Source organism: Crinia signifera, chromosome 5 (assembly GCF_055691185.1).
Source record: "Crinia signifera chromosome 5, ASM5569118v1, whole genome shotgun sequence".
NCBI classification, from domain to species: Eukaryota; Metazoa; Chordata; class Amphibia; order Anura; family Myobatrachidae; genus Crinia; species Crinia signifera.
In genome coordinates this window covers 222,080,609-222,105,552 of record NC_139221.1, presented here as the reverse complement: position 1 = coordinate 222,105,552, position 24,944 = coordinate 222,080,609, and the positions used below count along the sequence as shown (strand labels likewise).

Below are 24,944 nucleotides of genomic sequence, written 5' to 3'. Positions count from 1 at the left end.
GCTGAGAGGAATACTGAGTGACGCCTATATTTGGTACAGTACATGCGATTCAATTTAGAAGTTGCAAACATTGCAGCAATCTTGCATGATAAATCTGAAGTGTATGTAAAATGTGTAAATCATGTAAAGGAGTAGGAAAAATTATCTTCAACTCCCCAAAAAAGTGTCCGATATGAAGGCAAGTTACCATAAAGACAGAGTAAGTGGATATACAGTGTGTCCATAAGCAATTGTGTCAAATTGTTGATTTTAACCATTTTTATTAATAAAAGAAAAATAATAGCCAGCAAGTATACTTCAAAAAATAAAAGTGCTATGTTTTAGGGAAAATTTAAATGTTTATCTTGTCATTTTGTAGTATTTACTGTATATAAAACTTGTAACAAAACACTCCCATCTGCAAACATGCAAACTTGTTTCTAGCAATACAACACCCAACATACACTTTATATATTATTCTCCGTTATCATTAAGGGCGGTATTTAATGTTTGCCAATATTTCTGAAAGCCGGAAATATTGGCACACACCTATTCAATTCAGCTGCATTAAAGCCCATGCAGACTTTATAAAAATTTGAATCTGCATTGTTGAAAATGGGCGCTAGGTTGCCAAATCTGCATCCGTTTTCAACAATCCATGGCCGTTTTTAATGATCCACAGTCTTTTCAACTAACAAATGTTTCCAAGAGTTGGAAGATTGAATACCAGCAGTCAGATTGGCCAATATTTCTGACTGTTGGAAATGTACCGACAGTTGGGAAAAAATATTGGATACATTCATGTGATTTCATTAAATAGCATTGATTGAAGGCCAAATGCATGCGTCACCTGATAAGATGCATGGGCAAGCTGGTCGAATCTCGCACCTCAAGATATTATGTGCTGCACATGACATGTATCGCATCGCATGTGGTTTTTAAACACATGCGATTTATCATCATGGCTGTTTTCAAATCATTTCCTGTACACTCCCATCTTGGAAGAAGGAAGACACATGATTTCAGGGCGCAAGGGGCATGCGATTTATCACATGATTGTATGCACATCAAATGCAAAAAATAAGCACTGCAAGTGAAATCTCATTACGATATCGCATTGCATTCAAGCACACATATGTATGGGCACTATTAGTCTGATGTACAACTTAAGGCAGGCATATCCAAACTACGGCCCTCCAGCTGTTATGAAACTACACATTCCAGGATGCCTTGCCATAGTTCCCTAATAGCAGACCTGTGGCAAGGCATGATGGGACTTTTAGTTTCACAACAGCTGGAGGGCCATAGTTTGGACATGTCTGACTTAAGGGGTGTACACACGGTGAGATTTTGGCTGGAGATTTTGACTAGCCTAGAAGGTTAGCCAAAATGTCCCTATTTTTCTCCTGCTTAATCAATATTGTCTAGCATAGATTGCTTAGCATAGATAGACTATGCAGGCAAGGCAATGGGGACTAGATCATAGACTATCAATACTTAGACAAAATCCCTTAGTTAAAATTTTCAGTGCATCTAGCCAAAATCTCTCTCAAAATTATTTAGTCAAAATCTTCCATTAGCCAGTATCTCACCGTGTGTACGGGCAGGGCAGCCAAGAGGTATTCCGGGCAACTGCAACATTTCAGAGGTGTGGTCTAATTGCAGGAGGTGTGGCCACCTCCCACGATTAGGCCCCCCCCCCCAAAAAAGAAAAAAACATTTAGGTGGGTAAAAAAAACTTTAAAGTTGAGGGGGGAGTGTTATTGTTGCCCCCCCCCCCCCCCCCCCCCTCAGCAGCAGCAGCACATACCTACAGCATGTGCACAGCAGGCTCAGCATGAGCTCTCATGCTGTCAGTGAGACGCTCATGCTGTACGTGTGTGCTGCTGCTGCAGCCCGGAAGAGACGGAGGGGGAAGGGGGAGGGTTGGACCAATGCCCCCGCTGGGCCCCTCCAGCAAGCCTGGGCCCAGGTAATTAGTACCCACTCCCGCCAGCTCTCGGCGGCCTTGTGTACGGGGCCTTAAAACCATCATTAACATAACTATCTAATTGACTAGCAAAACTTGAAGGCACTAGTTTGATCTGTGGTGAAAATTTGTGCAACATAGTTTGCAATTACTTGAATCTGTCCCCAAGTGCGACAGACTTTTTTTTTTTTTTTCAGAAGCATATCAGATTGTGCTCTACTTTTCTCACATTAGTTTAACTATGTTCTATACTATTAACTTTGCAATGCATTATGTATACAAAAAAAGTTGCAGCTTATGAAATACTCTTTGTGCAATTAAATGGTTAGCCTTTTTATACTATACAAGGTGCTCCAATTGTGCTTAAATTAAAAGTATTTTCAATTCTCTGTTTTCTTTCTGTATGTGACAAATATAAGTTGTGATCACTGGTGTAAATTAATTATATTTCTCCACTGTTCTTTTCTTTTGCCATCTGATTGGAGGATAGACGGTAGATTACATAGTCATAATTGATCTCTACGGACAGATGCAGCAGCAGCAGTGCACACAGTCATATTTACACAGAAAGGCAGAAGAGAAGAATATAGAGCATATTCTACATTTCCCTGTCTTTACTCTGGCATCAGCATGGCAAAGACTGCCAATTGTGCTGTACCGGTGTCTCCATAGAGATCAATGAGCTGAAATTCCAACACTGTTCTTAGCAGCTGCCAAAAAGCAAAGATAAAACATTCATATTCAACACTAAATGTTGTTTTCTATGTGACAGTATTGATATTTTTTTAAGTTATATATAGTGTGTGTATATATACTATGTAATGAGCCTCTAATATCCTAGGATAACAGGAACTTCTTTCATTCCTCACAAGTAGTTTGTCATCTCCTCCACGACTCCTCCAATAATAGCACATATTAGAAGAAAATAAAAGAACAGTCTAGTGTAATACCACTAGACAATTTTAATGTAAATAGCAAATGACAACTAACTTGCCCGTACAGTGTTTAAAATCAAATCAGCTTATCTGATGCATCCTCGCATAGCATGAATTCATTAAAATTTCTTCTCTTAGGATACAGGGGGTGAAATACTTGAATAAATCAAAAATCAAAAGTATGTTTACTATTGAAATTCGATTTTGCTCAATTAATGTAACGGACTGTCTGTTCCTATATAGCCTCAAGTAGGTGCATAAATTGGTGCCAGGCAGTTGGGATAAGAATTACCATCCACCTTGGGTGTAGTTGAAGGCTCTTGGCTACCTCCCTTTCTCAACTGGCAAACTGGTATACGGTTTCTTGTGAAGTCCAGTGCACCATATGGGGATGGAATGAGTAGGTACAGTAACACCAGGCTTGGTGGTCAGAACTCCCATTTTGGCAAATGTAGGCACTCTGCAGAGGAAAGTCTGGAGCTGGTCCGGATAGATCAAAGTCCAACACAAGGGCAAAATGGGGAGCAGGCTCCTGATGCGTTTCACCGTGTCAAATGGCTTTAGAAGCTCATTATATAGTGGTTGGGAACCACTATATTTGGTATTCCTCTAATTCTTGAGGTGCTATTCAACATTACTTGTTATAATTAAAATACTACACTAGGAGGCGCTCTTCTCAATATTTTTTACTCTCTCTCTCGCTCTCTCTCTCTATGTATATATATATATATATATATATATATATATATATATATATATATATATATAGGTATATTCCCACACAAGGTAGAAAAATGGTCTGCACACCAATTTATGGTGTGCAGACCATTTTTCTACCTTGTGTGGGAATATACCTATAATATTGCTTACATGATCTGGCACCCACTGTTGGAAACAGAATTCTTTGTGTGCGGCTTCTCTACTTGTATATATATATATATATACATACAGTTTGTTAATGGCGATTAAATATGACCAGAGAGACAATAAGTGAAAAGCGCAGGTTACGTAATAAGTCCGCAACCTGCGTACCCTTTATACCTAACTACGTGCGAACAAAACGTAGCGCAGCGTAGCGTACCTTTTATAGCATATTAAACACCAAGAACCAATAGCTTAAGAAATTCCTTCGCAGTAATTTGTCTCTAATCTGCGAATATACCTTTATGGACAGTGTCCGTAATATACCTTTATCGCAAAATGCGAATAACAGACACAAACCACAGTATAGAAGTAAGGAGATAAGAACTCCATAAAAAGGTTGTATTTGAGTCCCTAATGGACAACAGGGGGTTACAGGAATAGAAGATGCAGGTATAACAAGTAATACAAGATGCTAACAATGAATACTAAACAGGTTCTGCTAAGGGGGAAGAATACAGATACAAGACACAACCAGCCAACTATACAATAAGTATAAATACCGTTAATGCAACCGTTACCCGTCTCATCAAATATGCGAAGTGCAGTCCGGTCAGAGCTCACTATCGTTCAGGGCTGAACTATAGTCCGGTAGAAAAGTCATGGGAAGGTAGATGTGCCGAAGAGACCCTGGCTGCTCTGGGTCGCCTATCTTATAGGGTCAGAAAGGGGAGGTCAAAGGCCGTTTTCATTGGTCGGAGGTCGTATGTCAGGTTAGCTGTGATTGGGGGGTAAGCTGATACACCTGGTTTGGCTAGGTCCAGGGGAGTGAACTTTAAGAGTCCTTTGTTTGTTGGTTTCGGCGTCAGCAGTGATAAGAACTGGTTTCATCTGGATTCCTTTGTTACATACTTTCAACAGAAACTGTCCCTGGAATATGGATTATGTCCATAACTATGGAGCTGTGTATATTGCGAAATATTCGCAATGACCGGAATACTACGCATAAGGAACGGAACGGAACGGTACTAAACATGATACAGACAGATGTATGCAGGGCTAACTAAGCTATGTGTGGCGTTCTAAACCTTTAACTACATTTTACTTAGTGTCAGTATGTATTTATGAATTTATGTGTGATAGTATGGCTACTCTTCTGGTCCACTTTGTCACGCATACTCGGGTATGGAAACTTTATTTGCGCAACTCTGCGAACCAAAATGGCGGCCATACTATCCTAAAATGGCGTGTGTGTAACTCGACTTCCATAGTCCACCCTTTAACAGTAATTATAAAACTGTTACAATACAAAACATTTCACACGACAATACAGAAATTCATAATCCTAACAAAGAAATTGGGATCCATGAATTAAACATATAAGGGGAGTAAACCATCTGCTCTTGGCCGATCCGGGATCACGGATAAACGATGGGCCGCATTTATCGAACAATCTACTCAGGGTCACGAAGGATAATGTACAGTTTTGGGATCAAAAATAAAAACAGGGGTGGTTACAACATATACACGTTTTTCAGATATGGCATCCTTTGGTAGGTATTGTTTGTGACAACAGACCCTTGAACTCTTTGTTGTCTCTCTTTTTTGGTATGCTTTTAAGTATGATGGTGGCTGTGGTTGCCCTGGGTAACATTAGGAGTAATGCTTAAAGTTATTGGGACTTTGTTCAAGATTTACTGAAAAATATCTATATTGTGACTACTCGCTTTACAGGGTACCGCATATTCACAATGGTATTTCTCTGCTGGGAGTGCGACAGATTCTTCGAACTATTTATCTATGATTTGTGGGTTTCTGGAACAAAAGAGTAGGGGAAGGAGAAAAAAATTGGAAAAAAAAAGAAAAAAAGAGAGAGAAAAACTCAAAAAGGGTAGAAAATATTAATGACAGTAATGTGTACATTTATTTTCAACCGAAAATTTTTCTTTTATTTTGATGACGCCAGGATTTAGCACTATGGGGGAATTGGCTCTCAACTATTTGGTTCTTACCCTTTTCAACTCCTGTTCTGATTCGTAAGCCCTCCCTTTCTTTCTGTTTCCCAGTGTGGTTGTGACTATGGGCTGTGTCTAGGGGTATTTAGCTAAAAGTTCTCTTTTGGGAACCTTGTTATTTCACTGGGTATTTTTCCCGCTCAACCTCAGATTTCGAATGGTGAGGCTGTACTTTGGGGCGCTATACTTTCTGTTTTTAACAGGGTTTCTATTGAAGCTATGGTTGCCATTGATCCTGTGTCCTTCCCATCTTTAGTTCAAAGGGAACTCGGTATTTGTGCTGTAGTTTTTAGCTACCTTAGATGGATTTGACTCTATAACAGTGGAATACAACATTAGCCTCTGAGGACTGTCCAGCATATCTTGCACTTCTTGTGTAAGATTTCTAGGAGTGTCCAGAAATACCCCATCAGGGGTGCAATAGATGACACATCCCATTTTACATAGTAAATCTCTACCCAGGAGGTTAGTCGGGCCGCTGCAGCCAACAGAAAAGAGTGTTTGGTATGCAGAGGCCCGCTTGTAACATCTGCTGGTTTCGTCAGTGGGTAATGCTGTATTTTTCCTGTTACCCCAATTGCTGCTACTCTTTTGCTTGACACAACCTAGACCAGGAGGGAATGTTGTTAACGGGTTAGGTACAAAAAAAACTTTATATTTAAACTATTCCACTTACCCATATCTGAGGCTCCTCCCTCAGATATTGTCTTATGTTACCTGGATGTGGGGTGTATGTGTGTCCTACTCCCTGTTTGCATATATGTGTCATGCTTAGGGCGGCGTTGGCTACTAGGTGGGGCTATGGCTATGTGTTGAGACCTACCTGTCTTCTCCCATTGTGTCTCTCAGTTACTTACATATGTGTTATGTTTTCTATGGTTATTTACCCTGCAATGTCTGGCTATGTGTCCATTGTTTCCACATTTGAAACATACTATTTGGTTTTGTCTTTCTGTCATAAATCGTTTGTCCAGATCAACAGCAGATTTCTTTAAAGTGTGTATTGACATCTGTCTGCAGTTGGGGTGAATGGTTTCTATGTTGGTTCTCAGATTTTCCCTAAGACCTTGTATCAGCACAGAGACAATCCCTCCCTTAAGATGTATGCTGTCCCTGGGGCTGGGGATACCAGAGTGTTTTGGCAACACCTGTAAAGCACGGTTGAAATATCCGCTGGTGGACTCACCATCTTTCTGTGTGATGGTGAACCCTAGGGTATTTTCAACTGTCGCTGGGAAATATACACCCAATTGTATATTTATTAGGCGTATATTTTCCTGGTTGCCCTGTTCAGTTAAAATCTTATCGCCCTCCACACCACTGTCTCGAATGAACTTCTGGACATGTGTGTGTGAAGGGAGGCAAGCTCTCAACATGTATCGCCAATCCTTATTGGTGGGCTCATCTGAATTTCCTCGCTCCCTTACAAATTTCTGACACTTTGCCAGATCTTTGCTGGGATCAGGGAAATTTTTGATGATTGAATGACGTTCCAATCGTGTCCATGTATTGTGCATGTCACTATCCTTTACAGGCATTACCTCATCCCCACCTCCCCGTCCACAAGGAGGTTCCTCTGTGTGCAGGGGGTGGATCTGTATCCCCCCTGCACCATTGGACAACATCCCAGGAGCAACTATCTCTGTGCTGTGTTGTGTGTACTTACCTGTGTCTCCAATCGTGTTCCTGGCATCAGCCATCTCCTCGACCAGAACAGCAGCAGCAGCTTGGGCTGTCTCAGCCTCTCTCTCCTTTCCGCTAGCTTCGCAAGGGATGGCTGATGTCAGGAATCTCCCTTGTGGATCTGTATCTTGCTTATAGGGGGTAAAAACAGGGTACAAGTTAGCAATGGATACATTATTACTCATGTCTTTCTTATGAGTCATTAACCCCTTCGGCACATATGGGGGTGGGGGAGCTGATTCTATTGTGGCAGCGGTTGTAACGGTTGCATTTTTATTGTGGCTGATTGCGTCAAGTATTGCCAGACCTCTGGTTCCCCATTGTTCCTGTCCTTCCTTCTGCCACAATTTAAGAATATTTATATGCTTCACTCTCTCCTTACGACTGGAGAGTAGGCATATTTCATCTTTTACTGCTGATAAGATTTCTGGATCGAAGCTACCAACACTGGGAAATTCTAACTTGTTGCCTTGTGTCATTTTTCTCCATTTATTTTGGTAAACAACTGCGAGTTCACCTTGCTTCCTGCACATAATAAAAGCAGCCGATCCTTTTGGCCGGCTTGCTTCCTCCCTAACATGCACGTTATCACAGCGTGACCCGTTATTACCCATAATTACAGGAATAAACGTTCACGCCTAATAGATACCGGTTGGTTATTTAAGTTGAGAGCTCCCCAACCACTCACTTCTCCACACAGCGACACTATTCCGCAATCAAGCGTGAAGCCCACAATGCGAGGTAATGTACTCAATCACCAAGTCTTTCAACTAGCAGCGAACTTCTAGCCAACTTGCTTGGTGCGGCACAATTTTTCCAGGGTATAACAAACTTGTTTTCCTATACCCCCAAAAATTGGATTTCTAAAGTAGCTAATCGGAAACAAGTGCGTTCCGATGTATCTTCTTGTACCCTCCTAGCGGAATCAATTCCACTGAAGGGGCAGTTCCTATGGGCACGTCGTCACGTGAACCCGGTCCTAACTGGACTGTCCTACACTGGACTACACTGCGCTGAGTCGTGCCGTCACACACCCGTTCGCCTCAGTTATGTTTCACACTGGGCGCTAGTTACACCTTGGTCTTATGCTAATTTTTGAAATATTTCTGTACAGAAAATCTTCCCAGGCTGGTAGCTTGTCACTAGATACTTATGCAGGTATAAATCCCTTATAATACGCTATAGGAATCTATTAAAATAATGCTTGAGTTGCTTGTTTATGAGAAAATGAACAAAAAGAAAAAAACTTATTTTCTCTTTATTAAATCACCGCCCCATTCGCAGTATATTACTATACTGTTTAAATAAGGCTAGTGGTTTATTACTGTTCACCTTTGAGTTCCTATGTGTGCTGCATGTGCAGTACCAATGAACAGCCACGTGTGTACATGCGCTGTTCACAGGCCGCCGATGAATCGGCCACCCACGTGTTCTATAGTGTATTTGCAAGGTTGCACTCGGGTCTCGCTATACGCAGTAATTGCGCCTAAATGTGGAATAAATCCCTTAACTCCGTCCGAGAGTTACGTATCAAAATGCGAAATAAATCCCGCACTTAATCCGTAAACCACGTACAAAGATGCGAAACTTTCCCGATGTGGGCACGTGCGCGCGCACCTTGCGTAATACACAATAGACGCTTTACGTTACTGCAAAAGGCCCAGCACTTGTCGCCACGTGGCGGAGTCCCTGTTTTTGCGGTAACTAACAATAAACAATTATAGTTTTGCACAGAGGGGATCCTCTATGTACTATAATAAACACAGATTCCACGTGTGCGAACCTTATCGCACGTGGTACATATACTGTAATGAACAAGCAACTCAAGACACTATACCCCGTTAAACTACTTGTGGCAGGCAGAAGTACAGTTTACTAAACATTTAATGTATGCTTTAAACACGTGGCTTTCACTTATTGTGCTCCGGGTTCAACGCTAGCACTTCCCAAACCCCGCACCGCCGCGGACCTGGCCTATCCAGCAATGGATAATACTTCCACCCTTTTGCTGGTATAGGTCGGGTCGCACGCCTGGTACTGAGTTCTGGACTGTGAAACGGCCGGGCGAGCACCCCAATTGTTAATGTGGATTAAATATGACCAGAGAGACAATAAGTGAAAAGCGCAGGTTACGTAATAAGTCCGCAACCTGCGTACCCTTTATACCTAACTACGTGCGAACAAAACGTAGCGCAGCGTAGCGTACCTTTTATAGCATATTAAACACCAAGAACCAATAGCTTAATAAGAGATTCCTTCGCAGTAATTTGTCTCTAATCTGCGAATATACCTTTATGGACAGTGTCCGTAATATACCTTTATCGCAAAATGCGAATAACAGACACAAACCACAGTATAGAAGTAAGGAGATAAGAACTCCATAAAAAGGTTGTATTTGAGTCCCTAATGGACAACAGGGGGTTACAGGAATAGAAGATGCAGGTATAACAAGTAATACAAGATGCTAACAATGAATACTAAACAGGTTCTGCTAAGGGGGAAGAATACAGATACAAGACACAACCAGCCAACTATACAATAAGTATAAATACCGTTAATGCAACCGTTACCCGTCTCATCAAATATGCGAAGTGCAGTCCGGTCAGAGCTCACTATCGTTCAGGGCTGAACTATAGTCCGGTAGAAAAGTCATGGGAAGGTAGATGTGCCGAAGAGACCCTGGCTGCTCTGGGTCGCCTATCTTATAGGGTCAGAAAGGGGAGGTCAAAGGCCGTTTTCATTGGTCGGAGGTCGTATGTCAGGTTAGCTGTGATTGGGGGGTAAGCTGATACACCTGGTTTGGCTAGGTCCAGGGGAGTGAACTTTAAGAGTCCTTTGTTTGTTGGTTTCGGCGTCAGCAGTGATAAGAACTGGTTTCATCTGGATTCCTTTGTTACATACTTTCAACAGAAACTGTCCCTGGAATATGGATTATGTCCATAACTATGGAGCTGTGTATATTGCGAAATATTCGCAATGACCGGAATACTACGCATAAGGAACGGAACGGTACTAAACATGATACAGACAGATGTATGCAGGGCTAACTAAGCTATGTGTGGCGTTCTAAACCTTTAACTACATTTTACTTAGTGTCAGTATGTATTTATGAATTTATGTGTGATAGTATGGCTACTCTTCTGGTCCACTTTGTCACGCATACTCGGGTATGGAAACTTTATTTGCGCAACTCTGCGAACCAAAATGGCGGCCATACTATCCTAAAATGGCGTGTGTGTAACTCGACTTCCATAAGTTGTGCTCAAAAGTTTACGTACCCTAGCAGAATAAGTGATTTTCTGCCCATTTGTCAGAGAATATGAATGAAACATACCCCAGTTCTTAATACTATGTGATGCCCCCTTTAACATCAATGACAGCTTGAAGTCTTTTGTGATAATTGTGGATGAAGCTCTTTATTTTCTCAGATGGTAAAGCTGCCCATTCTTCTTGGAAAAAGCCTCCAGTTCCTGTACATTCTTGGGCTGTCTTGCATGAACTTCACATTTGAGATCTCCCCAGAGTGGCTCAATGATATTGAGGTCAGGAGTCAGGAGACTAAGATGGCCACTGACAGGTTGACTTGGCCTTGTGTTTTGGATCATTGTCATGTTGAGGCTTGTCTCTGTGCTGTTTGGAGTATTGTAAGAGGGATGCTTTGTGGCATTTGTGTAGTAATGGCTTTCTTCTGGCGACCCAACCATGCAGCCCATTTTTCTTCAAATGCCTCCTTTTTGTGCTTCTTGAAACAACCACACCACTTTTTTTCATAGAGTCCTATATTTCAGCTGAAGTTATTTGTGGATTTTTCTTTGCATCTCGAACAATTTACCTGGCAGTTGTGGCTGAAATTTTTGTTGGTCTACCTGAACGTGAGTTGGTTTCACAGAATCCCTCATTTTCCACTTCTTACCGTGTTTCCCCGATAATAAGACACTGTTTTATTTTATTTTTTCAACAAAAAACACCATAGGGCTTATTTTCAGGGTAGGGCTTATTTTAATTAACATTGACAGCAAATGCCCCTGGATAATGGATCTTGAGGACACTGATAACGCTCTGGCGGCAATAACCCTGGCTACACCTCGAACCCATCCTAAAAATAGAATATTGCAAACGATCATATGTCCGAAAGACCCACCACTAGTAAGGCAAGCCATTAAAATCTGGCAGGAGGTAGTTAAACTGTCCAATACGCCCGGGCTTGAACCCCTACATCCAATAGATGACCCTGTAACTTTTAAGGAATTAACAACAATCCAGGTCAACAATTAACCAGCCAAATCTCTAAAAGGCTTCATTTAGAAAAAGGTGGAGACACAATGGAGCTATTAAGGAATAAATGGGAGCAAGACTTAGGGCCAATAGAGGAAGAGGATTGGCACCATGTGGTTGCTTCCATTGCCCAATCTACAAGCGCCCTACAGATACAGCAGGTCCAATTCTTTATACTACATAGATCTTATATGACAACAACATGCCTGGTTAAATTTAAGGGGCGAGCATCAGCAGCATGCCCTAAATGCTGTACCAACATAGGCACGTTTTTTTCATCTCCTTTGGCAATGCCAATGTGTTGCCGATTTCTGGGAGGAAATTATTCAAAAATTAGTGGAGTCTGGTATTCCTAGAGAAATCCTCAATGCGAAAGGCTGTCTTTTGAACATTGTGGAAGCTAGGAAATTAAAACCCGGAAATCGGCAATACATTAATAACTTATGCTCCTTAGCAAAGGTCATCATTGCGAGAAGCTGGATGGCAAAGAACGGTCCCAGCTTAGCATCCTGGAAAGGACTGGTAAACTACACATATAAACACGAGAAATATATATATATGTTAGCAGAAATGCGTTATTTATGGATAGAGCAAAACCCTAACCTAGAAACTTAAATTGATTTAATTAAGATAACACTTGGTGTAATTACAATACTTTAGCATACACTAAATTAGTTGGAGGATCCACAGTAATAATACTCCAAATTTAGAGAAATAGTCACAAAAATAATTGTAAACGAACCACGTACTTGGCACTTAGCACTTTATTTTACAATAGAAAATGGCACCGTGAATGCCTAAAAAGAATTGAAGCACTTTATTTCACAAGAGAATTTAGTATAGGTAAGAATCTATTAGAAATAGACAGTCACCCCACAGTACTCAAGAAGATATAAATAAATAACAGGATTTAAAATCAATAACGAGCACTCGAATATTATCATAAAATTATGAAACTAGGAGCAGCTGCAAGGCATTGGGATGTACCGGTGATGAGTAAAAATGAAAGCAGAATCCACTCTGGAACAGAATAGACCAACCAAGCCGGGGGAGGGGGGGAGGGCCCCCCCCTCCCCCGGCTTGGTTGGTCTATTCTGTTCCAGAGTGGATTCTGCTTTCATTTTTACTCATCACCGGTACATCGCTTGTGTTAGATCTATGTTTTTGTATAAATGTTTTTATTAACATTTTGCATAAACTATTGAAATACCTTGAAATTAAATCAAGGAAAACATATGTATGTTATGTGAAAAATGAATAAAGAATATATAACAAAAAAACATTGACGGCAAATGTCAAAAACAGATGCAAGCAATTTCAATAAACCGTTGACCGCAAATGTAAAAAAACAGGTGCCAGCAATTTCAATAAACAGTTGACAGAAATTTCAATAAACAGGTACCTTAAGTCTAAAAATACAAAACAAACTACCTTTATTCAAAAATGGTCATGTCATCTTCTTCAATAACATCATCATAAGTGTACATACCCGAATTTTCAGCCTGGATTTCTTGTGCCTCCATTGCCTTCAAGAGAAGTGGACACAATCTGTGATGTCCAGCAATATAGCTCTCCTTAAATGAGTAGGTCTTGTCCAGGTAGCCTTCTCATAGTGCATTGGCAACACAGCTGTCAGTAATTTTTATCCCATGACTTACATAGAAACATAGACTTTGACTTCTTCACCCAAGTTACAACCTCTTGCAGACGGGGCTTCACAAAGTTTTCACGCTGATTTCTTTCCATTTCACGTTCAATCTTATCTTTCTTGCCCTTACTGATGATTAGAGGTGTGGCTTTCTTTCCATCTAGACGAATTGCCCAAAACACAGGTAACCCGTGCACTTTCCTAGCCAGTGGTGGGAATGTAGATTGATGTGGCACCCCTGTGATGAACTGTTGTTTGAGATGCTTGACCCATAAACACTGCAGTCTCATCCATAGCGATCATATTGCAGGTTTGGTATTTAGAAACGTTGATCCCATCAATAAAGGACTTAAATGCAAGTGCACGTTTAATAACTTCAACATCTTCCATCTTAAACAGTGTTGTTGATCTTCATAGAGACAGTTCATATCGCTGAAGGAAACCGTCCAACCAGTGTTTTGATGCTTTGAATCCTTCTGGGACCATTTCAAACTGTGTTGCCATTGCAAGGGCAATGCTTGAATATCAGTCCTGCACACAACCAATGCCTTTGCTCTCCTGTCAGCAATTCATTCACCAATAATGTCTTCCAGCTCAGGATATAAGGGTTGCCGACCTGATCCAGACCTGCGCTTCTTAGCTTTTCCATCATCCACCTGCTGACTGAGGTTATTGTACTCGGCTCTCCATTTTTGGACAATTCGGAGATCCAACATATTTTCTTTACAGAAAGCTGAAAGATTCTTGCCCTCCGAGTCTTCTACAATAGCTTTCTTGTACCTGACTGTATAGCTCTTCCTTTTTGCACTCATGTCTGGGAGTCACAACACACAGAATAATATGGTAAATAAAATCATGACTGTTAGCAATATGCTCCCCCATTTCTGCTTTTATCCCCATCATGCCCCCAGTCCTGCTTTCACAGCCCCCATTCCTCCTTTAATAACATGCCCCCAGTCCTCCTTTAATAACATGCCCCCAGTCCTCCTTTAATAACATGCCCTCAGTCCTCCTTTCAATAACATAGGGCAAGAGTCTGCTCACCAATAAAAAAATTATTCTTCTTCTTGGCTGCGCCATGGCTTCTTCTTGGCTGCGCTATGGCTCCCTCCGTGCTGAAGCCGCATGATGTACATGGTGACATCACACGCTGCCTGCAGTGCATCCCTGGGACCAGGAGCTGAAACAGCCTCAGTAGAAGCCAGAACTGTGCAATCAATGCGGAGGTGAGGGGGGTTAGCGGGGGTGAAGATGGGGTAGAATTTAGTGTCTGCACTACGTTTATGGAAATTTTAATAGGGCTTATTTTCGTAGTAGGGCTTATTTTGGACCAGTGTCCAAAATCAAGGGTAGGACTTAATTTTGGGGTAGGGCTTATTATCGGGGAAACACGTTAATTACAGTTTGAACACTGCTGATTGGCATTCACAATTGCTTGGATATCTTTTTATATCCCTTTCCTGTTTTATACAGTTCAATTACCTTTTCCTGCAGATCCTTTGACAATTATTTTGCTTTCCCCATGACTCAGAATCCAGACATGTCAGTGCAGCACTGGATGAAAGATGCAAGGATCTTTCAGGAGATCAGAAACTCACTGACCTGTTATACACACACACTGATTACAAGCAAACAGATCATAGGTGATATTTTAATAATCAAGTCATCTAGGCCTGGTTATTAGGCAAAAAAAATTGAGGTCTCCTAGACCTGAAGGCCTTGGGGTCTACGCACGCATACCTGTTATCTGGTTAGTTCTCATGACTGTTGACAAAACCGGGCAGACTGACTATCTGCCCCCGTCTTATGTTCTATCAATATTACATTCTTAAAACAAAACAATTCTCCATAAGAAATCACTTATTTTAGCAGTATTCTGTAATATTTTATGCAAGTCATAGCTAACAAAATGGTTGCTTTTTCTGACAAACTATTGCTGCTTAGCGCAAAGGGTAGGCCTCATACGCCGTGGCTAGTACCTTGTGCAACAAGCTTATGCCATCTGCAGCAATAACAGCAGTATTTAAGAAAACAGAGTATAGTAAAAGCATAGGAATATTGATGCATTAATTTCTGTTTTAACAGGATGTTTACCTTTAGTAGCCATTCAAACACCTTTGTGTCAACCTGTGTGCATGTTATCAGGCCAAAATCTCAAGGGTATGTAAGCTTTTGATCAGGGTCATTTGGGCAGTTTTCATTATGATTTAAAAAGAGTAAACACAATTGTTTGACAATAAATGGCTTCACCCAGTGCCGATGCAAGGCACCGTAGAGCCCCAGGCAAGTCGGGGTGGGGGCGCCCCGGTGCCTGTTGCGCCATCTGGGGAGCGGGCAGGGGGGTCCATGCTGGCGTCTGATAGGAGCCTGCAGTGATGTCCTTGCCACGCGGGTACCTGGGGCACTGTGTATAAAGCTGGCGGCGGAGGGTCCGTGCAGTGAATAAGAAACCTTGATAAAGGTCCCAGAGGTAGACCGCAATGTCGATGCCTACTTGTATATTAATAAATAGTGGAGATTTAGTTCATGAATTGATCAATGCAGGGGTCCTTAATCTATTTTGCTCTGGGACCCCATCAGACAATAAAACTAATTATAGGACCCCAGCAAGTTACTGCAGAAGGTCATTACATCACATGTGTATATATACTGGATGCAGGATCCGGCACTCCACCTTGGTTTAGCAACATCCCAGTGCCTTCCTGAGGGAGAATGTATAGCAGATGTGTACCGAAGTACGAAGGCGGCACTCACAGGATGAAAATATCTTATAAAGAAAAGCAGACCACACCAGACATGCGTTCTAACGTTTCGGCAATTTAATTTAATGTCTTTGAAAAAGGCATTAAATTGCCAAAACGTTAGAACGCATGGCTGGTGTGGTCTACTAAGTTTAAAGGAAACAGTTCAAGGAGAAGTATTCATGAAGCCCTGCGGGGGCCACCACATTAAGTTTAAATATCCATTTTGCTTCCAATTGAAGCAGTGTTTTGTCCTGATCCCCTCCACATACACTTTGGGGGACTTGATCAATCATTTTGTATTTTAACGTGGGGACAGTGTGTCTCAGCTCCTTGAAATGTCTAGCCACCGGTTGTTCCGATGGCTCACTTTCCAATGCATGTTTAATTGATGACCGGTGCATAGCCATGCGTTCTTTAAAAGTCCTGGTAGGTTTGCCCACATAAACGAGCCTGCAGGGGCATCTTATGATGTAGACCACAGAGCGACTTGTACAGGTGAATACCTTCTTGATTTTATATCGGTACCCAGTGTACGGGTGTGTAAATGTGTCACCCTGCTCAAGATAATCACAGGTTACACATCCTGTGCACCGGTAGTTGCCTGGTTTCCTCGTCAGAAAATAACCCTTCTTTTCCTGGCCCAAGTTAGTCACATCGGTTTTGATCAGTTTATCGCAAAGATTTACACTTCTTTTGAAACAGGGCATTACTCCTTGGTTCCTCAGAGCAGGTAATTCTGGATCTTAATTCACTAATGGCCAGATGGTTTTGACAGTGTTCACCAACATGGAGCTACCCGTCAAATATGTGTTGATAAACGGTACTTTATCCAGTTGCTTTACCTTTTCCTTGTCAGTGTGTCCGCTCTACTGACAGCAAGTACCTTGTCTTTGGCCTGAATCAAAGATTCATATCTGTACCCTCATACATATGGACAGCAGCCGTATCGTCATCACTGCATATTCTTCTGGCATGCAGCATCTGGGAGAACGGCAGCCCCTGTTTGGCTGCAGGAGGTTGGAAACTTGATGCTTTTAATAGCGTATTACGATCCGTGTCCTTTTGAAAGAGTGATGTTGTCAACTGGTTTCCACAGACTGTGATTTGCACATATAAATAACTGATGGTGGACGGGCTTTGGCTCGATGTGAATTTGATGTGGGTGTCAGCAGTATTTGCATAGGACAGTACCACATCCAGATCCTCTTTCCCCCCTGTCCAAATCAGAAGGATGTCATCAATGAAACGGACATATAATGCAATGTTGGTTCGTGCTGTTGAGATGTTGATGAGAGAGGATGAGTTTTTCTTCCTTCTGGAACATGTATGCATTCGCATACGTTGGGGCTACGCAAGAACCCATTGCGCAGCGCCGACGTTGCAGGTAGTAAGAACCATCAAAAAAGAAATAGTTTTGCATCAAGGTCAGCTCCAGAAGACGTAAATAGAAATCAGCTGCCGGGCCTGTGTACTCAGGGCTATTCTGTATCAGTCTTTTAGTGGCCGAGAGTCCATCCTGGTGAGGGATATTCGTGTACAAGCTCATGACATCAAGTGAACAGAGGATGACCGGCCCAGGCAGGGTACCTAGTGCATTGAGCCTCAGAATGAGATCAGTGGTATCCTTGAGAAAAGATTTCTGCGCCTGAACAACTGGCTGGAGATAATCGTCCAGGTACTGGGATATGACGTAATACAGGGATTCCCTTGCAAAGATTATAGGCCTGCCTGGTGGTTCATTGGCATTTTTGTGCAGTTTTGGTATGGTGTATAAAAGTGGGGTGATAGGATGTTTTGTTAATGAGTCCCGACATTTCTTTGTGATGATGTTCCTTTCCATCGCCCTTTTGAGGATGCTGCCTACCTCCAATTTGAATTTTTGTGTCGGGTCGCTATCCAGGCTTTCATATACCACCGTATCCGAAAGTTGTTTGTAAATGTCTTGCTTATAGAATTCTACATTCAAAATCACCACCGCACCCCCTTTGTCCGCAGATCGCACCACAATATCATCATATGTTTGACGTTTGAGAGCACATTTATGGTTTTTAGTCTTGTTGTTGCGCACCGTTGTAGCTGGATGATGCACTGGGTTTGCTTGGTCAAGCATCCTTGTTAAATACTTGATACTTGGATTACTTGATTGTGGGTCAAAGTTTGAAGTTGCCCGTATTGAAAGCTGTTCCATAGGCGTGACGTCCCTGCAGGGACCAAAATGGTCTCTTAATCTTAGAGATCTGGCAAATTTGTAATTTTCCACCTTCGTGTCAAAGGCATCATAGTAATTAATGGGGACAAATGACAGTCTCATGTGAAGGACCGACATCTCCTCCGATGATAATGTCCTTTTAGAAAGGTTGAACACTACTGGTTCCCCTTCTTCTTTGTTTTGCTTGGTTCTCTGCCACTGAGACCCTCTACGGGTGCAATGTCTAGAGATCCTAGTTTGGCCCTGGTAGGTACCCCTAAAGGGGCCTTTGTGCCTGAGATGAAGTAGAAGGGCCTGTTTGCTCCGCATTACTTGCAGAAGAGTTGCCTGTACTGGAGTCTGCCCTTGAAGCGTTATCCCTGTTTCTGGTTTCTGGTAGAGTCCCTGCTGTGTTTGGGGCCTGCCCGTCAGGTTATTAGCCCATTCATATACTTTATTTTCCAAGTAATCCCTGTTTACCTTCGTGGCTTTATCCCATTTAAACTGTATCAGTTCTTTGCGATATTTTTCCACCTACAGAGATAACATTTATACTTACAACAACTACAGGCGTTCCCCGTCCGTCTCCCGCGCCATCCATCGCACTGGGCCGCATACCGATGACGTCGCCGCTTAGCATGCATGCGTCATCATCCTGACTCCCTGTCTGTAGGCAACATGACGCTGCCAGCAGCACACAGCCAAACAAGCCTTTAGCATGTTTACATGCTGAACCACGCTTTCCAGTAATGTATCATTATAGGGATGTAGGAATATGTGGAACATACCACTGGCCACCGGCTAGTCTGCTACCGTCTCTGTTTGTGCATGTGTAAGAAAGAGCTGTAATTTCACTCTCTTCAAGAAGATGGCAGTGTTTCGGAGACTCACGGACACTAGACATACAGGGGCATAACCAGAGCTGATTTTTGTGCGCGCAATCAAAGCATATTCAATGGGACTATTTTCCAATGCTTTTTGTAAGACACCTCTCTGCAGCAGTAAATTAGTATTCAACTTTATAACCTAGGTCCAGGCCCCCTTATGCTTCAGGGCCCCATAGAAGTTGCACCCACTATAAATATACCCATTTAAATAACTGTTTATGTGTGTGCATTTGCGCCTGTGGAAAATAGGCATGTAAGGTATATATAGGCGTAGACATGCAAGACTACAGGGGAACAATGTGAACAATTTAGACAGATCAGTACACAAATTATAGTATATATAAAAGCAAATGTCATAAAATCGTAGCATCAGCTGTTTTTTTCCTTATGCATATTCTAATCCACTTTTGTAAATTGCAGTTTTTTAAGTTTTTTTTTTTTTAGTTCGATCTTTGTAGTTCATAGTAGCATGAAATATAGAAGTACTGTATAGTTTATTTTTTACAGTCCTTTAATTGATCAAGTTGGCTTTACTAGTTGGAATTACTTTAAATGTATCACTTACTAAACAAGGCACGCCCACACACTTCTCTTTGGCTGTACAACAGAAGTTTTGATAAGCACTATAAGGTAAGTCAGCAGATGAAAGCCCTTGCTATTGTGGACAGGGAGTTGATAAATGTTTATTACAAAAGATACAGTCCATTGCTCATTGCTTTTTCTATAGTTTGTTTGAAGTGTTAAACTGACTGTTTGATCTTTCTTTGTTTTATCTGGTATTCTGTTATTAGTCATATACAAATGATCTGTAGTATGTGTGTGTGGTCTGTTTTTGTCCAGGTGTACAAAGGGACATTTTCCTCTGAAAACATGCCAAGAAAGAAACATCACTATTTACATTGCCATTCAGTGTAATATATGCTTACAAAAGGTTTTCTTGTGTTGTTTTCTTCTCAGAAGCTGAGCAAGGATAAGGCAGGTAGTAAAGAATAAACTATGGATAATCTTTATTGCTCACAGATCAGTACATCCTTTGCTCCATAGTGGCCGCCTTGACCTTTATATACAGTACCTGGCATTAGAATGATGGTGGACCGATATGTACAGATCACATTGGAACAGTGGCCAAATGTCTGCACTGTGGGAATATCACAACTTATTCAGACTCTTGTTGTAGAGGGCTATACATGTCTGTAAATATGCACAAATAGAGCGGCAGACCTGCATTTATGTTGCTGTAAGCTTATAAATAATTTCATTGTAAATGGAGGCAGGCTTAAGGCATAAATTGTAATTAAGGAGTTCAATATGTTCTGTTGATATTTATAGTGTTGACATGGTCCGAATTTTGACATGTTTGATTGTTGCCAAAACAGTGGGTCCCAGTGGTGTGGGGATTACACGCGCCTCCATTCAGTTCTGGTGGTGTCAGGGGATGTAGAGTCACGGTACGCTAATTTAACCCTAACCCGCTCACTGCAGTTTAACCATATTATTCTGCACAATGTCAGCATTTTTCATGTCAACATTTCAAATGTTAACATACTGAACATGTCAACATCTATATGGGTTTTTCAATAATGATATCATTATAACTGTCAACATTCTGGTGTCTATTATGATAACATTTTGAATGTTGACATAGCGAGCGGATCCCAAAGGAAGAACATAAACATCTATGGCGTCCATTACATATGGATAGGTTACATCATTAGTTTATTGAGTAACACACCTTTGTTGTATATAATATTGACTCCTCCTTATCTTTGGTGTTTTGTCCTCTGTTTCAGTTGAGTGAGACAAGTCTATGTAGTGAGGTCTTATCTGGTTGAATGATCAACAGTAACAATGTTGAAGTTCATATAGTTTAATATCAATATCACAATGTCAACATAGTTAAAACTGTCCCCAGACAGTAGGTCAACATCCTTAAATGGTCTACAGGCGATGAGTTTGACAGCTATGGTTATGAAGTGGGGTGAAGTTCAGGTTAGGCTGCAAGGGTGGGTGTTATGGTTAGGCACAAAGGGGAGGGTTAAGGTTTAGGAGTAAGTGATAAAAGGAGAAATACTCACCAGAATACTGTAGCATCACAAGTCTGGACATGTCGGTCACAGCACTGCTGGGACTCGGAAGAAGTCAATGAATCTGCTGCTGCACCGGGGAGAAGATAAGAAACCAACAGACCATTAGGGATGGTTAGTCAACAATTCATAAGGTTGACATATTATATGGGTAGACATAATGAATGTTGACATTGTCACTGATGACTCGATTTGAAAAGTTTGAGCATGTCATCCAGATGACTGGCGACCAATCACACCACATCCAGTGTGCAATAGCTATTCCCAATGATGTTACTTGCACATGTGTAAGTATTGACAGAAATGACTCCTATTGGATGCTATTTATACAGAGAAGAGATGAAATCGTCCCAAGGCGCAAAGGCGGAATCCTGCAGCCGTACACTGGAAGAAAGAGGTTCACCAGAAACCTCTTATCGACGGAGTTGCAGAGAGAGAGAACCAATGTATGATGGGCGCTGGTTTCTTGTTTGCTTCAATAGTGGCTCATAAAAAATAGAAACATAAACATACATGAATTAGAAATGTATGTATATGGGATCTATATAGAAATGGTTAGCCCAAATAAAAAAAGATTTTCTCAAAGGGATATCATACCCGCACTCACACATAGTAATGGGTGTACAATCATATCAAGGGATCTTTAAATTTCATATAAACATCTTTATAAGTAACGGAGTGAGAAAAAGGTGAATTCGTACCGTACTCACATGTACGATCACTTTTATAATCGTATAAAGGTATCTTTTTGAATCCCACAGGTGTTGCTAGGCGGTTATAACAGAGTTCCTCCAACCGTCCCCAAACATCCAAAAAAGAAAGAAAATGTTCTCTCTTATTTAAAAGGTTTTATTTCAGATAAAACATAAAAGGTGTGCAGGGTGCAACCTGTACCCAAAGGTGTTAGAAGAACAAAAGGGAATCGTACCTGAGTTGGCAGAGTATGGCCATCTACTGCCAGTCAGGTGCTTCCAGGGTTACAGGTGGGTTCACTGCACAGCTCCTCTCCACCAACGCGTTTCGACAGGTGAACTGTCTTTCTCAAGGCTAGAGAGCAGTTGTGCCTAGTGCTGGTATTTATGGCAATGGCTTAATCATGTAGGACCCTCCCATTAAAGGGGAGGGAGTCCTACCGGAAGTCTCAATATTGCTCTGAGAATTAGTCTATATGGCTAAAAAGACACATAATTAAGGTCTCATTCTGGACTATGTATTCTTGTTCTTCTAACACCTTTTATGTTTTATCTGAAATAAAACCTTTGAAATAAGAGAGAACGTTTTCTTTCTTTTTTGGATGTTTGGGGACGGTTGGAGGAACTCTGTTATAACCGCCTAGCAAAACCTGTGGGATTCAAAAAGATACCTTTATACCTTTATATATAAAAGTGATCGTACATGTAATTACGGTACGAATTCACCTTTTTCTCACTCCGTTACTTATAAAGATGTTTATATGAAATTCAAAGATACCGTGTGCTTGTACACCCATTACTCTGTGTGAGTGCGGGTATGATATCCCTTTGAGAAAATCTTTTTTATTTGGGCTAACCATTTCTATATAGATCCCATATACATACATTTCTAATTCATGTATGTTTATGTTTCTATTTTTTATGAGCCACTATTGAAGCAAACAAGAAACCAGCGCCCATCATACATTGGTTCTCTCTCTCTGCAACTCCTATTGGATGCTAGTTGCAAGCATGGGGCTTCCTCTTTGTTACTAAATGCACTGGAAGGTCACTGGCGCCTATTTTTTTGCGGTTGTAACCAATTTATTATCAGTAGTTTTTAAAGTCTGCAGCAGGCTTGAAAACAATTAAAACCCATCAAGTTTGTGCAGCATATGTTAACATTTAGCTCAGTGATTCCCAATTGGTGTGCTGTGGCATCCTGGGGTTCAGTGACGCTAATGCAGGGGTGCCTTTGGTTGGTAGTCCATAAGCAAATCAAGTTATTTATGCTCAAAGTGATAAGCAAAACCATTGCTAGTGGCTTCGAATCATAAAACATGTGGAAAACCAGAAGTAACACTTTCCACCATGACATGATTGATCTGAAGGATAACAATTTACTTAATTTCATATTTTTTGCCCAAATTTATCACTAAAGAACATTTTGCTTAAGGGTGGCGTGAAAAAATGCAGATACTCTAGGGTGCCGCAATTCAAGAGAGTTTACTAAAAACTGCTTTAGCTGATGGGTAGGTTAGGCCTTTCTGTGTGGACTGTGTCAGTCCAAAGAGACCCGGCTAAGCCTCCTGAGCAACTTAAACAGTTTATTTCCTGGGCGGAGATATCTATGCAGATAAAATTGTCACTAAGGAAAGATTCATTAATATACATAGAAACATAGAATTTGACGTCAGTAAAAACCATTTGGCCCATCTAGTCTGCCCTTTTTTTATCCTTCAGTAGTGTTCCTTCATGTGTTTATTCCCTTGAAATTTTGATTTATGCTGACCCATGATTATAGTCCTTATCTCAAATATCAATTGAGATTACACTTACATTGCCTATTGGTTAAAGGCATTAAGGATATATGATGGTCAGTTTTCCCAATTAAAAGGGTTATTCACACACACCAGCTATACCTAAAACCCTGTAGAGGACCAAAATAAATCGCCAACTTTGATTAAATTACCTTTGTTAACAGTAACTTTGGTTACCAATCTTTAACACTCAGCAAGTTATATATAAAAAATCACACCAAAAATACTTTAAACTTAAATATATTTTTATTGAACAACTTTTTGTGATTAAGATATTAAGAGTGCACCCCACCCGAGTTTCTTTTCTTCTATTTTTCTTGTTAAACTTATATCCAACTCGGGGGTGCACCACTGACCATTACACTAAATCAGACAAAGGCCATTTGCTATCAGTCTGACTGTAATGATAACTTCAGAAGTCATCAAAAAATTGCATGTGATGCAACCGACGCGATTACCGCGATTTTACATAGGGAACAATGTTAAATGGCCCACAGACCCCAAATAGCCACACTGAAGTGTGAAATGGCCCCCCAATTGTTAACGCTACCCCACGATCAACGTCAACCCGAAGCGTGGCGAGCGCAGCGAGCCCGCGAGGGGCGGCGTTACGCGTCCTCCGACCTTTTCATACCCCCACTATCCACGTCGGCGTGGAGTTGAGAATAGAAAGAGCCTGAAGCGTGGCGAGCGGACGCGGATACCTGTGGAGCCCGCGAGGGGACGCGGATACCTGTGAAGGTATCCGCGTCCCCTCGCGGGGCTCGCTGCGCTCGCCGCGCTTTGAGCTCGGTGGCTCGCTGCGCTTGCCACACTTTCTATTCTCAACTCCACACCGACGTGGATAGTGGGGGTATGAAAAGGTCGGATGACGCGTACCGCCGCCCCTCGCGGGCTCGCTGCGCTCGTCACGCTTCGGGTTGACGTTGATCGTGGGGTGGCGTTAACAATTGGGGGGGCTATTTGGGGTCTGTGGGCCATTTAACATTGTTCCCTATGTAAAATCGGGTCAATAGGGCCATATAACATGGTTCCCTATGTAAAATCGCGATTTTTTACCTTGCGATGCCCAAGATCCAAATCTTGGGCGCCGTTTTAGGTAAAGAGTACCATTTTTTCGAACATTTCCCCTGAACCTACCTCCCTCCAGTTTCAGTGCATGTCCTCGTGTTCTATTACTTCTTT

The 24,944-nt window shown here is 41.6% G+C and overlaps 1 protein-coding gene across 1 annotated transcript in view; it reads left to right on the top strand.

The window, feature by feature from the left end:
- ULK4 (unc-51 like kinase 4) overlaps positions 1-24,944 on the top strand; it is a 704,158-nt gene that overhangs the window by 443,654 nt on the left and 235,560 nt on the right. The gene's annotated exons all lie outside the window — the stretch shown is intronic.